Here is a 16224-nt window from a genome sequence, read left to right on the forward strand (position 1 = left end):
ATTGGAATTAAATAAATCACTCTCAGCTTGTAAATTGGAATTAAATAAATCACTCTCAGCTTGTAAATTGGAATTAAATAAATCACTCTCAGCTTGTAAATTGGAATGAAGATGGTTAGAGAAGAGTTGTGCATATTGGATGAAATGTGAGAAGGTTATGTGTTGGAAAGGAGTGCTTAATCATTGAAATGGCATTTGCTGCATGGAAATGGAATGAGCCGAAGGAGGTTCGCATCGAAAGAACTGGAGAATGGGGTAATTCAAGAGAAGGGAAAATCGAGAAGGGGGGCGCGGGGCACGAAAACGAGAGTGCGGAAGGGGAGGAGAAACAATGGGCAGCGGAGTCGTCAACTGCAGGATTTGAACCTGCGCGGGGAAACCCCAGCAGATTTCGAGTCTGCCGCCTTAACCACTCGGCCAAATTGACACGCGCCACAATCTACAATTCCGGCGACCCACGACCATGCTGGGGATCGAACCCAGAATCTCTTGCTCCGTAGGCAAGCGCCTTATCCATTGGGCCACACGGTCAGCGCCCCTCGACCGACCACAATCAGACCCCCCCGCTCAGGGTGGGCCAGGGGCGAAGCGAACTAGGGAGGCCGCAGGGTAGTCACCATTTCCTTCGGGAGTTTGAACCCGACGTGAATCGAACACGCAACCTTCTGATCTGGAGTCAGACGCGCTACCATTGCGCCACGGATCCCACGGCGATGCACGTCTCTCATCCGGTTCTCAATATCAACCCAATCCCGCCCCAGGCACCACTCACCGCCGCCCCCTCTGACCCCGCTGAGTGGCCCATGCGCCGTCGCAAATCCCTTGCCCCCTTCCCCCAGCGCTCCCTTTCCACCGGATTCTGTCCCGGCTTTCGGTCCTGGGACTGCTTTTGTCCCTCGTTCCCTCCGCGCCACCCCTGGCTGCCTTGACGGAATCCATGTATTTGGCTCCATCCTGGCTGTAATCCCACTCCCAGATGCGCCCACTGTCCAGGTCTCACCATCACCTTCTTTTCCTCGGAGCCGTTTCTGCATTTGCCGCCGCTGCGCTCCACCATGGTTGGGATGGACCACGCTCCTTCCACGAGCCCCCAAACGTTCACTCCAATCACCCCACGCATTCTCAACTCCGCTCTCCGGTCATGTCAACAACTGTGCACACATTCAAACAGCTCTATCCAAAAGGTGACCTTCCTCTCTGTTGACAACACCCCGTTCCACATGAGGTGACCCGCTCAACCACACCGCTCCGTTGCCCCCAACACCTCCCGCAGTCGCTCACTCCTTCCTCCGACATCACAAGTGATGCACACAGCGCACATCATCATCCGCGGGCAATTCGAGGATATGCAACTAGCGTGTCCGTCTAACCAAGTTTATTGACTGTTTATGGAGCATTTGGTTACATCAATCGTATTAAGTGGACATGTTCAATCACATGCTGGTCGTTACATCGAACCTGATTTGTTTTCTGCCGCTAGGTTTTCCATCTGATTTCGAAGCCCTTGTGGTACTTCTCGGATGCGTTTGATCATGGCATTTGGTATGCCTTTCCTTTGCTTGTGTTGGATTCACAACCATTTATTAAGGTAGTTGGTTTGAAAACTGCGTGTTGTGGGACCCATCTCTTGTTTTGAGAGGGCAGCAGGTATTTACAGTGATAGTCCTTTTTGTTATGAAGTCTAAGAAGTTCAGATCATTCAGAGGGAGGGGGGCAATCAGTTGGGTGGAGTTGTTTGCTTGGCAAGGCTGACTCGAAGCCAGGATTGGTGTGCCTAGTGCATCGTCACTTATCTCTGTAGGCATGCTCCGGTCGATGAGTAACCTCGTAATCGAGGTGAACAAAAGCTCGTTCAATCTCCAGTAGCGACTCAAGTTTGTCTTGAAGTGATTCGCCAATATCATGTGCCTGGCGCAGTGGCGTGTCCGCTGCCAGCACAATATCGACTTCTGCAAAGTAATGTCACCCAAAGGTGTATGCACGGACGGGGTCAATTTGAGGCATCTCCTTGTGATGATTCCAGCACAGATATGTCAAATTTGACAATTTGACAAGAGTGCCAATTTATTCTTCTTGTCTTGTTTTAAAAGTGCGTCGATTATTTCACTTCTATTGTTGTGTTTGGAAGGTTGTGGGCTACCTACCTTTAAACAAATGAATTAATTTATTAATATTGATTTTTTTTTAATGAAAGTGAATTACTCTTTTTTGTAGAAATTTTCATTTGATATTAGAAGTTGTCAATTATCTTAGTCTAATTTAATTTTTTGAATTTATTTGAGTTGTCTGTAGAAAGAAAAATTATGAATGCTACTTTTGGTGGAAGTAAAAATAGATTTATAACTATTGTAGATCTTCACAAGCTTCTCAATACTCTTAGGGTAGAAATTTTATATATTTTTGATATGAATCATAAGATATTATTTATAAATCCAAAGAAGAAGTTAATAATGAAGTTTAAAGTCTACACCAAAAAACTATGTAATTAAGAGAAGGAAGTAAATCAAGTTTACAACTAAATCGAAGGAGTTTTATTACTATAAGTGTAAGGGAAGCAAAGATAAGTATGCCCAAGAAGTTTGATAGAACAAGATAAAAAATTTGACGATTTTTACAATAAATAAAAATTTAATTTAAAGTTTCACCTTTCTCAATATCCTGATGGATTTACTCAAGTTGGATTCATAGAAGTAGTTCATTTTAAAATTATTTTTTCATGATTTATACCTTTGATGAAAAAAGATTCATGACTATTCTATGTTTTGAATTTATTTTTGAAGGTGTTTATGATTAAATTTTAAAAAAATAATTAAAAAAAGATTGTAGAAATCAAGATCATATTTCTACAATAAGAATCATTTTCAATCACTACATATGCTACTAAATTCAAAAATCTTGCTTGTGACATGAATTGGAATGATAAAATCATTAACAATTAATTTTGATATGAATTGAAAGATAGTGTCAAAGATACTGAGAGCAAATTTATTAGAAAAATTTATTCCTCAAGCCATTACATGTGACAATTGACTATTTGAAATATGCTAAAAAAAAAGATTTGATTAAAGAGGTACATGTAAAGAAATGGCAACATCTTCAAAGTTTTTGGAAGCTTACTTATCTAAACCAAAGCCTATGCAAACTAATACAATATTTTTTAAACTTCTTATTGAGCAAAATAAAATTGGTTGTTATTAAGAAGATTTGTGCGTATATTACAAAGAATCCAAACACACTATTCAACATTATCCAAAAAAGCAATGCAATCACAAATGAAAAGCATGGTTGCCAAAGAAGATGATGTATTAAAAAATAAATTTTTTCAGCTACAATAAAGACTATGGAGTTAGAATCTTCTATAATATTTAAAAAATATCTTAGTCTCTTTTTAGATATTTTGCCTTGTTTTATAATAAAAGTTTATATAGAATCAAAAAATCACAAAGTCTTATCATTATTAGATTTGGGAGCCTCAACGTGTTATATAGACAAAGATTTTGTTAAAAAATAAGAGAACTTGTTACTTAAGAAAACTTAATCCATACATGTAGAAGTCATAGATGGTCATTTTTTGTCTCTTAAAAATATTATCCATGAATTTTTTTTCTTTTACATATAGCAATTAATGATTATAATAGTATAATAATATTTAATATAATAAGATCTCTCTTTAATTTGATTATTTTAAATTATCATGGTTAAAAAAGTATAATCTTTAAATAGATTAGATTTCTTATAATCTTAATTTTTTTTTTAATTTAATCTAAAATTTGTTAGTTAAGTAAAAATATATAAATTTAGTAGTAAATATAAGAGTTTTTATATATGCAACAAAAAAAAGATCAACTTTTGCTATATATATCATGCCTAATTTTGATGGTCAAAAGACATCAAATGGTATTCCTAACTAGTATGAAGATTTTTAGGATGTTTTTGAAAAAAAAATTGTAGATATACTATAAGAACATCAATCCTATGATTATTCAATTGATTTTCAAGAAGGAATTCAACCACCATTCAGACCAATCTATAGCTTATTGTGAAATGAATTGGCTATATTTAAAAAATACATTAATAATAACTTGACTTAAAACTTTATATGTCATTCAAAATCTCTAGCAAGAGCTCTTTTTTTATTTGTGAAGAAAAAATATGGATCTCTATAGATGTGCATAGACTATTAAGGACTTAATAAGATCACTATCAAAAATAGGTATTTCCTATCCTTGATTTTAAGACTTCTTAACCAACTCAAACAATCAAAGATCTATACAAAAATAGATCTATGAAGAGTATACAACTTGATCCAAATCAAAAAAAGAGATAAGTAGAAGATTACTTTTTGAACTAAGTATGGATATTTTGAATATAATGTCATGCTTTTTGGACTTACAAATACACTAGTTGCTTTTCAACATTTCATGAATATTATTTTTTGTGAATTCCTTAATTATTTGATCATTTGTTATTTAGATGACATTCTAATCTATTCTAAAAATATAAAAATATGAACTTTATGTTTGTTGTGTATTACAAAAATTTAGAAATGCATGATTATATATCAAAATAACAAATTTAAAAAAATATATTCTATACTATTCAAGTTGATTTCTTAGGATACATCATTTTCAACAAAAGACTAATCATAGATCCAAAGAAAGTTCAAACTACCACAGATTAAAAGATTGGAAGAACAATAAGAGATGTGCAATGCTTTTTGAACTTTATCAATTACTATTGGATCTTTATTAAGAACTGTCTCAAGTTGTAGTTCTACTTATACATTTGGCTTATAAAGACAAATTTAAGTAGAATAAAGAAGCCAAAGTATTGTTTGATGTTTTAAATAAAGAAATTATTTTTGTACCAATCTTATATTGCATCAAATTTTTTAAGGCATTTTTTATGGAAATAGATGCATCAAATTTTGCCTTAGATGCCATATTATTATAAATGGGAGTAGATGACAAATTTTATGCAATAGCTTTTTATTCTAAAAAATTCTCAACATCAAAGATCAACTACATAATCTACAATAAAGAACTTCTTGCAATTATGAATTATTTTTAGGAATGACATTATTATCTAGAAGGTACTTTTAATCTAGTCACCATATATACTGATCACAAGAAGCTTTAGTATTTCATGTCAATACAGATGTTGAATCATTGCCAAGTTTATTAGAGCATGTCATTATCAAGATTTGATTTTAAGATCAAATATCAATTTAGAAAATAACAAGATTTATTAGACACCTTTTTTAGAAGTTCTTATATGGCACCAAAAGAAAAAAAAATGTAACTTTTGATTATCAAAGAATCATTCTCTTTAAGCCCGTGCATTTTCATCTTCAAGAAATAAAATCAAAATTGATCCTTGATTCAACCTTTGTTAAGCAAATTCAATCAAGTATGTCTTTTGATCTTCTTGTTCATGATATCAAGAATGCTTTTTGTAAGTCTCATGATACTTTTAAGTTTAAATTTAAAAAAAACCTACTATATTTCAAAAGTTGCCTATATCTTCTAGAAAACAAAGTACAATTACGTGTTCTTCAAATTCATTACAACTTTCTTATAACTAGATATTTTAGATATAATAAATCTTTGGAGCTAATATTTAGAGATTTTTGGTAGCCGCAAATGTAAAAAGTTGTGAAAGACTTTATATAATCATGTGATATTTATTTAAGGTCAAAAATTCTTCATCATCAATCTTATAGATTTTTTCAATTATTGCATATATTAAAACAACCATGTTCTTATATTTCTATAGATTTTATTATAGATTTTTTAAGTTCAAGTTCATATGATTATATATTCATGATTGTAGATCATTTCACCAAAATAGCATATTTTATACTATATACAAAATTTATTTTAGATGAAAAAATAACTAAGATTTTCTTGATAATGTCTATTACTATCATAAATTGCCAAAAGATATTATATGAGATAGAAGGATACAATTTATATCAAGATTTTGAAAAAACTTTTTTAAAATATTAAAAGTGGATATAAAATTATCTTTGATCTTTTTATCTTCAAATTAATCGACGAATAGAACAAGTGAATTAAATTTTGGAGTAATATTTGAGATGTACCATCAATTATCATTAAGATGATTAGATAACTCTTTTTCCATTGGCAAAGTTTACATATAATATTTTGGTACAATCTTCTACTTAATCAATACATTTCTTTGTCAATTATAATTATCATCTATGATTTAATAGTTTTGACATTTCAAAAGTTAATAATCCTACAACAAAATATTTGGCAAATTATTTGTCATAGCTATATGCAATAATAAAGGTGCAATTAAAAGAAGCTCAAGAATGACAAAAAATAAATACACATGCCTATTGCAAAGAAAAACTATAATTCAATGTGGATGACAAGGTATAATTACTTTGTTACAGTATGAAAACTACTTCTCCTTGTGACAAGTTGGACTATCATAGGCTTGAATCTTTTCTTATTTGAGAACAAATCAATCTAGTTTCTTATTGATTACATCTACAGGAGTTAATGAAAATTTATTCGATATTCCACATATCTCTTCTTAAGCCATATAAGACAATAGATATTTTGAAAAGACACAAATGCCACCTCCTTCTATGAAAAGAATAATAATCAAGAATTCAAAATAGAAGAAGTCTTAGATTCAAGGTGGTACTAAAATAGATTAGAATATCTTATTCATTAGCATAAATATGATATAAATAAACGCACATGGCAGCCATCAAAGAATTTTGTAAATGTAGCAAAGATAGTTGAGGCTTTTCATTGACAACATCCATCAAAATTAAGATGAAGAAAAATAATTTTTATGAAAGATGATGACTGCTCATCATAGAATTTATTTCTAAAAGAGGAAGTAATGTCACAAACATACATATTTACTCTAATGATTATTTATATGATTAGATAGAATTAGATAAAATTAGATTAATTTCATATTATAAAGATTTAAATTAAAATAGTATCAAAGACATAGTAGATTAAATTCATTAACAAGTCTTGTTTCAAGACTTTTTAATCTTCTTGTGATTGGCAATAGCCAATTTAATTGAATATTTTATCATTTTTAAGTAACATAAGAATATATTAAATATTCTTTCTTTGAGATTAATGTCCTTGATACTATTTTAATTTGAAAGTTAATAAACATATAGGTACTAGTTAATATTAAGCTTATAACTAAGCAAGAAGTTTCTATGTATTCAGATATGTTGAATCTAAAATAAATTATTATTTTTTTTATTTTTTCTTTAGGTAAAAATTCTTATATTGATTTTTTCATATTTTACTTTTCTTCATAGATCATAGTGACTTTATTAAAAAATACTTCTATTTATTTTCTTTATAGACCATGTCAAAGATAAAGTAGGATTTTTCTATTCTTACAAATAATCCTAGATGGTTGCAATATGTAAATCCTATTAATGGATCTTAATTGGTGAATTGATTTATAATATAATTTTAAGATATTTTAATTATAGCAAAATTTAGATTAAAATTCTATTGCTTGTTTAAATATTTATTACAAATTAAAAGTGTTTTAAGGTTTCAAAAGACTTATTAGAGAAAATATTATAAAAATGGAGTCATAGTTAGTATTAGAGGCAATTATCATAGTTGATTTAGTAATTTTGCTTAATATTAAATATTAATATACCATATTGTACAAACCAAAAGGTGAGACTTATCCAATTTGTAACTAAGACATTGCAAATGCCCTATTCTTAGCTTATGGCACCTTTAGTAAACAATTGTGTTTATCCTGTTTTCATGCTTTCATATTAATATTCCATCTTGTTTTCACAACTAAGCACACCAATCCACCAAACCTGGCTTCGAGTCAGCCTTGCCAAGCAAACAACTCCACCCAACTGATTGCCCCCCTCCCTCTGAATGATCTGAACTTCTTAGACTTCATAACAAAAAGGACTATCACTGTAAATACCTGCTGCCCTCTCAAAACAAGAGATAGGTCCCACAACACGCAGTTTTCAAACCAACTACCTTAATAAATGGTTGTGAATCCAACACAAGCAAAGGAAAGGCATACCAAATGCCATGATCAAACGCATCCGAGAAGTACCACAAGGGCTTCGAAATCAGATGGAAAACCTAGCGGCAGAAAACAAATCAGGTTCGATGTAACGACCAGCATGTGATTGAACATGTCCACTTAATACGATTGATGTAACCAAATGCTCCATAAACAGTCAATAAACTTGGTTAGACGGACACGCTAGTTGCATATCCTCGAATTGCCCGCGGATGATGATGTGCGCTGTGTGCATCACTTGTGATGTCGGAGGAAGGAGTGAGCGACTGCGGGAGGTGTTGGGGGCAACGGAGCGGTGTGGTTGAGCGGGTCACCTCATGTGGAACGGGGTGTTGTCAACAGAGAGGAAGGTCACCTTTTGGATAGAGCTGTTTGAATGTGTGCACAGTTGTTGACATGACCGGAGAGCGGAGTTGAGAATGCGTGGGGTGATTGGAGTGAACGTTTGGGGGCTCGTGGAAGGAGCGTGGTCCATCCCAACCATGGTGGAGCGCAGCGGCGGCAAATGCAGAAACGGCTCCGAGGAAAAGAAGGTGATGGTGAGACCTGGACAGTGGGCGCATCTGGGAGTGGGATTACAGCCAGGATGGAGCCAAATACATGGATTCCGTCAAGGCAGCCAGGGGTGGCGCGGAGGGAACGAGGGACAAAAGCAGTCCCAGGACCGAAAGCCGGGACAGAATCCGGTGGAAAGGGAGCGCTGGGGGAAGGGGGCAAGGGATTTGCGACGGCGCATGGGCCACTCAGCGGGGTCAGAGGGGGCGGCGGTGAGTGGTGCCTGGGGCGGGATTGGGTTGATATTGAGAACCGGATGAGAGACGTGCATCGCCGTGGGATCCGTGGCGCAATGGTAGCGCGTCTGACTCCAGATCAGAAGGTTGCGTGTTCGATTCACGTCGGGTTCAAACTCCCGAAGGAAATGGTGACTACCCTGCGGCCTCCCTAGTTCGCTTCGCCCCTGGCCCACCCTGAGCGGGGGGGTCTGATTGTGGTCGGTCGAGGGGCGCTGACCGTGTGGCCCAATGGATAAGGCGCTTGCCTACGGAGCAAGAGATTCTGGGTTCGATCCCCAGCATGGTCGTGGGTCGCCGGAATTGTAGATTGTGGCGCGTGTCAATTTGGCCGAGTGGTTAAGGCGGCAGACTCGAAATCTGCTGGGGTTTCCCCGCGCAGGTTCAAATCCTGCAGTTGACGACTCCGCTGCCCATTGTTTCTCCTCCCCTTCCGCACTCTCGTTTTCGTGCCCCGCGCCCCCCTTCTCGATTTTCCCTTCTCTTGAATTACCCCATTCTCCAGTTCTTTCGATGCGAACCTCCTTCGGCTCATTCCATTTCCATGCAGCAAATGCCATTTCAATGATTAAGCACTCCTTTCCAACACATAACCTTCTCACATTTCATCCAATATGCACAACTCTTCTCTAACCATCTTCATTCCAATTTACAAGCTGAGAGTGATTTATTTAATTCCAATTTACAAGCTGAGAGTGATTTATTTAATTCCAATTTACAAGCTGAGAGTGATTTATTTAATTCCAATTTACAAGCTGAGAGTGATTTATTTAATTCCAATTTACAAGCTGAGAGTGATTTATTTAATTCCAATTTACAAGCTGAGAGTGATTTATTTAATTCCAATTTACAAGCTGAGAGTGATTTATTTAATTCCAATTTACAAGCTGAGAGTGACTTATTTAATTCCAATTTACAAGCTGAGAGTGATTTATTTAATTCCAATTTACAAGCTGAGAGTGATTTATTTAATTCCAATTTACAAGCTGAGAGTGATTTATTTAATTCCTAGTGTTAAATACTCTTGACAAACTTTTAATGACAATTTCTAGTATTGGCCCCCTCCTCTCTTATGTTGGCACTACACTCTTTGTAATAGAAATTATTAACATAGTAGATAATCCGTATCATGCAAGAAAATAATATAAAAAAAAGAAACAAGGTTGCAAGAGCTTGAATAAGAAGTCACAAAGTTTGCTTTTGTGATTCTTAAAATGATATCTTGTATATCAAGGATGGTTGGATGTCATGAAGAAAGTTGGAAGTTTTGTGTTGTTCATTAAGTTTAATTCTGATGGTTAATTAAGTAGATGGAATTAAGATAAAAAACCTAACATATTACACTTAGAAGAAATACAAATAGATTTTCACTATTGAAAGTTTTTGAATGTGACCTTTGTAAACAAACCTAATATATTGTCATGGTTATAATTATGTAAGCTAATAATTACATATAGAAATAGGTAGAAGTAAGTAAAAGTAGGTAAAAGTAAGTTAATTCTATAATATTTAATATGGAAGCTTCTTAGAAGCTTCCTAGATGCTGCTTTGACTTCATAGGTGTATTTAATTGACTTTTTGGATTAGAAACGTGGTCAACAAGTTGGCCATGTGCCACACATGTTGTTAGCTTGAAGATCAAGCTAATTATGTGGCCCACATATAGAAAAACTTGCCTTGTAAGTCAAGGCATGTGTCCTACAAAGTCAACACATATTGGAGGTCCTATAGAACGTCGCCACGTTACCCCTAGTTAGATAGTATATATAGAGAGAAGAGTGAAGGCTTCTTCACTCTTGTCAACTCCTTTCTTACTTCTAGTCTAGTTTCAAGGGTCTCTAATTTTCTTGTCTTTTGGCAATAGCCATTCCAGTTTCTCTTTCAATATATATACTTGTTTATATATATTTTGTTACCTCTCTTTGAGTGAAGGCTCACTTGTTTGAATTATTTTTTCATCGAGTTCTTGTCCTTGACAGATTGATAAAAGTACACTTACAATATCCGAGCTTTGTCTAATCTTGATTAAGAGTGGATTATCCCTTTTTCTTGATAAGATATAAGCGTATTAGAAGTTGTGGATTATCCTCTTCTAAACTGATATTGTCCTTAGTATTTTCTTTGTCCGCAAGTCCTCTCTTCTATTTGTCTTGAGAGATATTAGATATCTTCTCTCTTCTAAGTGTTATCATGGCAGAACTTCTTGAAATGAAGAGTGCAATGGCACAAATGCAAGAGCAATTGAGGGAGTTAATGCTTGCAATGCATCAACTCAATTTACCACCACAAGGAGCAACAAGATTGGCAGGAAGTGAAGATATAGAAATGGTTGATCCTGCTTCAACATCTGCACCAAACCATATCCTTTCTCCTATGGTAGAACGCCCTTCAAATGTTAGAGAACCAAGAATTACCTTACCCGAGAAGTTTGATGGTATCAGATCCAAGTTTCGAGGATTTATCAATCAAGTGCAACTTGTGATTGAACTTCAACCCCAAAGCTATCCAACTCCAAGATCACAAGTTAGATTCATTGGTACGCTTCTTTCAGGTTCGGCACTATCGTGGTTTTCATCTTTTGTTGAACGACGAGATCCAATATTGGATAATCTAGAGGCTTTTTTGGCGGAGTTTCGATCCATGTATGGAGAACATGATGCAATTCATGTTGCAACCAATAAGATCCGTATTTTACGACAAGATAATCGATTAGTAACGTTATATGCTTCACAATTTCAACAACTTGCAACTAATATCAAGTAGGATGATGCTGCACTTATTAGCCAATTTCTCTACGGATTACAATATGAGGTAAAAAAATTAATGCTCAACTTACCTGATCCTCAAACATTGAATCAAGCAATTGACTTTGCTGTGAAGTGCGACAATCGCCTTTTTGAATTCCGATCTGAGAACCGTACAAGTGGACCTCAATGTTACTATAATTCAATGGCAACTCCAACATCTCTTCAATACATACATTCGAAAGTAGACGATATGCAAATTGATGCAGTATGTTTCAAACCTCTTACTGAGGAAGAAAAGACTCGTCGTCGTTAAAAAGGATTATGTTTATATTGTGGAGAACCAAAGCACACTGCTCAATATTGTCCAAAGAAATGATACAATCACAAAATGAGGAGTATGGCTGTGAAAGAAGATAATATGTCAGAAAACAAATTTGTCCAGCTACAATAGGGACCGTGTGGCTGGAACCTTGCACAACTTCTAGCAAAGGTCCTATTCTCTCCTCAAAGCCCTCTCCTTGTTTCACATTAAATGTTATTTTAGGACCTAAACATTACAAAGTCTGTGCCTTGTTAGATTCAGGAGCCTCAGCATGTTTTTTAGATGAAGAATTTACTAAAAGACATAGCATATCTTTAGTAAAGAAAACTAAACCTGTTCATGTAGAAGTCATAGATGGTCGTCCATTGTCTTCTGGAGATATTACTCACGAAACCCTTCCTATAGAAGTAATAATCAATGGTCATAATAGTTTTGTAGTATTTAATATCATTAGATCTCCCTCTAATCGAGTCATTTTAGGTTTATCGTGGTTAGAAAAATATAATCCTCAAATAGACTGGATTTCCCGAACTCTCACTTTCTCTGAAAGTATAATTAACAATATAATTAAGCAAGTAGAGAGTCATAAGTCCAGTTCAATTAAATCCATATTTATAGGTGCAAAAGCTTTTTTGCATGCTGCTATGAAAGAATCACCATACATTATTTATGCTATATCCATTTCTACTGGTGAAAAAATATCAAGTTGCATTCCAAGCCAATATCAAGAATTTCAAGATGTATTCAAAAAAAAGAATGCGGATACACTCCCGAAACATCGTCCCTATGATTGCTCAATTGACCTTCAAGAAGGAGCACAACCGCCATTCGGACCAATCTATAGTTTATCACAAAATGAGTTGGTTGAACCCAAGGAGTATATTGAAGAAAATCTAGCCAAGAATTTCATACGCCATTCTAAATCTCCAGTAGGAGCTCCAATTCTATTTGTGAAGAAAAAAGATGGATCATTGCGGATGTGTGTTGATTATCGAGGACTCAACAAGATTACCATCAAAAATAGGTATCTACTACCTTTAATATCCGGACTTCTAAATCAGCTGAATCAAACTAAGATCTATACAAAAATAGATCTGCGAGGAGCATACAATCTAGTACACATCAAAGAAGGAGATGAATGGAAGATTGCATTTCGAACTAGGTATGGACATTTTGAATACAACGTCATGCCTTTTGGACTTACAAATGTACTAGCAGCTTTTCAACATCTAATGAATGATGTTTTTCGATAGTTTTTAGATGATTTTGTGGTATATTATCTAGACGACATCTTGATCTATTCTAAGAATCCAAAAGAACATGAACTTCATGTTTGTCGTGTGTTAAAAAAATTAAGAGATGCAGGACTCTATGCCAAGATAGAAAAGTGTGTATTCCACACTACTCAAGTCCATTTCTTAGGTTACATCATTTCAAATAATGGACTTATGATGGATCCTAAGAAAGTTCAAACTATTATAGACTGGAAGATCTCAAAAACGGTAAGAGATGTCCAATGTTTTTTGGGATTTGCCAACTACTATCGGATCTTCATCAAAGACTTCTCTCAAGTTGCGGCTCCACTTACACGTTTAACTTGTAAAGACAAACTCCAATGGAATCAAGAAACGGAAGTTGCTTTTGAATCTTTGAAGATAGCGTTTGTTTCTGCACCAATCTTGTATCGTGTTGATTTTTCCAAAACATTCTTTATGGAAACAGATGCATCGGACTTTGCTCTGGGTGTAGTTTTATCACAAATGGGAACAGATGACAAACTTCATCCAGTAGCCTTTCATTCAAGAAAATTCTCAACAGCAGAAATTAATTATGAGATCTACGACAATGAACTTATTGCAATTGTGGATTCTTTTCAAGAATGGCATCATTATCTAGAAGGCGCTTCTAGTCCAGTCACCGTGTATACGGATCACAAGAACCTCAAATATTTTATGTCAACACGCGTATTAAATCGTCGCCAAGCTCGTTGGAACATGTCTTTATCAAGATTCAAGTTCATCATCACTTATCGGCCAGGAAAATAACAAGGTTTGTCTGATGCCTTGTCTAGACGTTCTTATCTTGTACCAAAAGAAGGAAATGCAGCTTTTGAGCAACAAAGAACGGTTCTCTTGAAGCTGAAACAATTTCACCTTCGAGCAATAAAATCAACATTGACTGTTGATTTAACTTTCCGTAAGCAAGTCCAGTTAAGTATGTCTTCAGACCCTCTTGTTCATGATATCAAGAACAATTCTTTTAAATCTCATGATCCATCCAAATTTGAATTCAAGAACAACCTACTCTATTTCGAAGGACGCTTATATGTTCCAGAAGGAGAAGCACGTTTACGTGTTCTTCAAGCTCGTCACGACTTTCCAGCAGCAGGACATTTTGGATATAATAAGACTTTAGAGCTGATATCTAGGGATTTTTGGTGGCCTCAAATGTGGAAGGCAATTAAAGATTTTGTACAATCATGTGATGTTTACTCAAGATCGAAAACTCCTCGTCATCGACCTTTTGAACTTCTTCAGCCATTATCCATTCCAGAACAACCATGGTCTTCTGTTTCTATGGACTTCATCATGGATCTTCCAATCTCAGCTTCTTATGACTCTATATTCATGATAGTAGATCGTTTTATCAAGATGGCACATTTTGTACCATGTACAAAAACTATCTTAGGTGAAGAAACAGCTAAGCTCTTTCTTGACAATATCTATCGCTATCATGGATTACCCAAGGATATTATATCAGATAGGAGAACTCAATTTATATCAAGATTTTGGTAGATTCTTTTCAAGATTCTTAAAATAGATATAAAACTATCTTCGACATTCCATCTTCAAACTGATGGACAAACGGAGCGTGTTAATCAAGTTTTGGAGCAATATTTAAGATGTACCATTAATTACCAATAAGATGATTGGACAACTCTTTTGCCATTGGCAAAGTTTGTTTACAATAACACGATACACTCTTCTACAAAATAAACACCTTTCTTTGCAAATTATGGTTATCATCCACGACTTGATACTTTTGACTTTTCAAAAGTTGATAATCCTATTGCGAAAGATTTGGCAATTCATTTATCAGAGCTACATGCAACGATGAAGGCACAGTTAAAAGAGGCTCAAGAACAACAAAAGACCAATGCGAATGTCTGTGGAAAGGAACAACCATCATTCGTCTTGGGTGATAAGGTATGGCTACTTCATTGCAATATCAAGACCACTCGTCCTTATAACAAGTTGGACTATCGAAGGCTGGGACCATTTTCTATTTCTGCACAAATCAATCCAGTTGCCTATCATTTACATCTACCGGAGTCAATGAAAATCCATCCAGTATTTCACGTGTCTCTTCTTGAACCATACAAGACAATAAACATACCAAGAAGACGACAAGCTCTACCTCCTCCTATAGAAGTGAACAATAATAAAGAGTTTGAAGTAGAAGAAGTCTTAGATTCAAGGTGACGCCAAAATAAATTATAATATCTTGTCCATTGGCATGGATATGGTATTAGTTAACGCACATGGGAGCCAATAAAGAATCTTACAAATGCAGCAAAGGCGGTGGAGGCTTTTCATTGACGACATCCATCAAAATCAAGATAAAAACCTTCTTTATAAAAGAAACAACATCGAGGCAAGATAACATTCTACTTTCAATTCTTGTTTGTAGCTTTGTTGTAGTAGTGGCACTCAGGAGATGGAGAACCAACAACTAGTGGATTCAACTCAAGAGCCTTCATTTGCTGACCTACTGGACGAGACATTATGATTTTCACAACCTTCAAGACGACGCAATCGAGATGAAGATCTTCAAGAACAACATGTTCTTCCTCGAATAGATGGAGAGATACAACGCGTTTGGTATCACGATTTGGGAAGGGACTCCCAATGTTTGGTGATTTTGCTAGAAGTAGGAACAACTCCTAATGGTATTCCAAATATTATATTCGAAGGAAGTTACGAAGGCCTCAACAATGATCAAATAACTGGGTGGTCTTCTTGCCCTAGTATGGGACACTACCGATGGTTGAAAGGCCCTATCAATCATCTTCGAAGAGAACAGAGATCAGGGTATGTGGCGAATACAATTCGTCGCATCATAGATTTTCTCAACATATGATGACCGCTCCTCATGGAACTCGTCCCTAGAAGGGGGAGTAATGTCACGGCCATAATCATGTAAGCTAATAATTACATATAGAAATAGGTAGAAGTAAGTAAAAATAAGAAAAAGTAAGTTAATTCTATAATATTTAATATGGAAGTTT

At 35.3% G+C, this 16224-nt stretch overlaps 6 non-coding genes across 6 annotated transcripts; 3 read left to right on the forward strand and 3 right to left on the reverse strand.

The window, feature by feature from the left end:
* Positions 1-345: 345 nt before the first annotated feature.
* On the reverse strand, positions 346-427 carry TRNAS-CGA (transfer RNA serine (anticodon CGA)). The gene has a single exon. It is a non-coding gene; the product is annotated as a tRNA-Ser (tRNA).
* Positions 428-458: 31 nt separating this feature from the next.
* On the reverse strand, positions 459-531 carry TRNAR-ACG (transfer RNA arginine (anticodon ACG)). Its single transcript has one exon. It is a non-coding gene; the product is annotated as a tRNA-Arg (tRNA).
* A 103-nt stretch (positions 532-634) lies between these two features.
* TRNAW-CCA (transfer RNA tryptophan (anticodon CCA)) lies at positions 635-706 on the reverse strand. Its single transcript has one exon. It is a non-coding gene; the product is annotated as a tRNA-Trp (tRNA).
* Positions 707-8909: 8203 nt separating this feature from the next.
* TRNAW-CCA (transfer RNA tryptophan (anticodon CCA)) lies at positions 8910-8981 on the forward strand. Its single transcript has one exon. It is a non-coding gene; the product is annotated as a tRNA-Trp (tRNA).
* Positions 8982-9084: 103 nt separating this feature from the next.
* On the forward strand, positions 9085-9157 carry TRNAR-ACG (transfer RNA arginine (anticodon ACG)). The gene has a single exon. It is a non-coding gene; the product is annotated as a tRNA-Arg (tRNA).
* A 31-nt stretch (positions 9158-9188) lies between these two features.
* Positions 9189-9270, forward strand: TRNAS-CGA (transfer RNA serine (anticodon CGA)). Its single transcript has one exon. It is a non-coding gene; the product is annotated as a tRNA-Ser (tRNA).
* Positions 9271-16224: the final 6954 nt, after the last annotated feature.

Source organism: Physcomitrium patens, chromosome 7 (assembly GCF_059467195.1).
Source record: "Physcomitrium patens ecotype Gransden chromosome 7, ASM5946719v1, whole genome shotgun sequence".
Lineage (NCBI taxonomy): Eukaryota > Viridiplantae > Streptophyta > Bryopsida > Funariales > Funariaceae > Physcomitrium > Physcomitrium patens.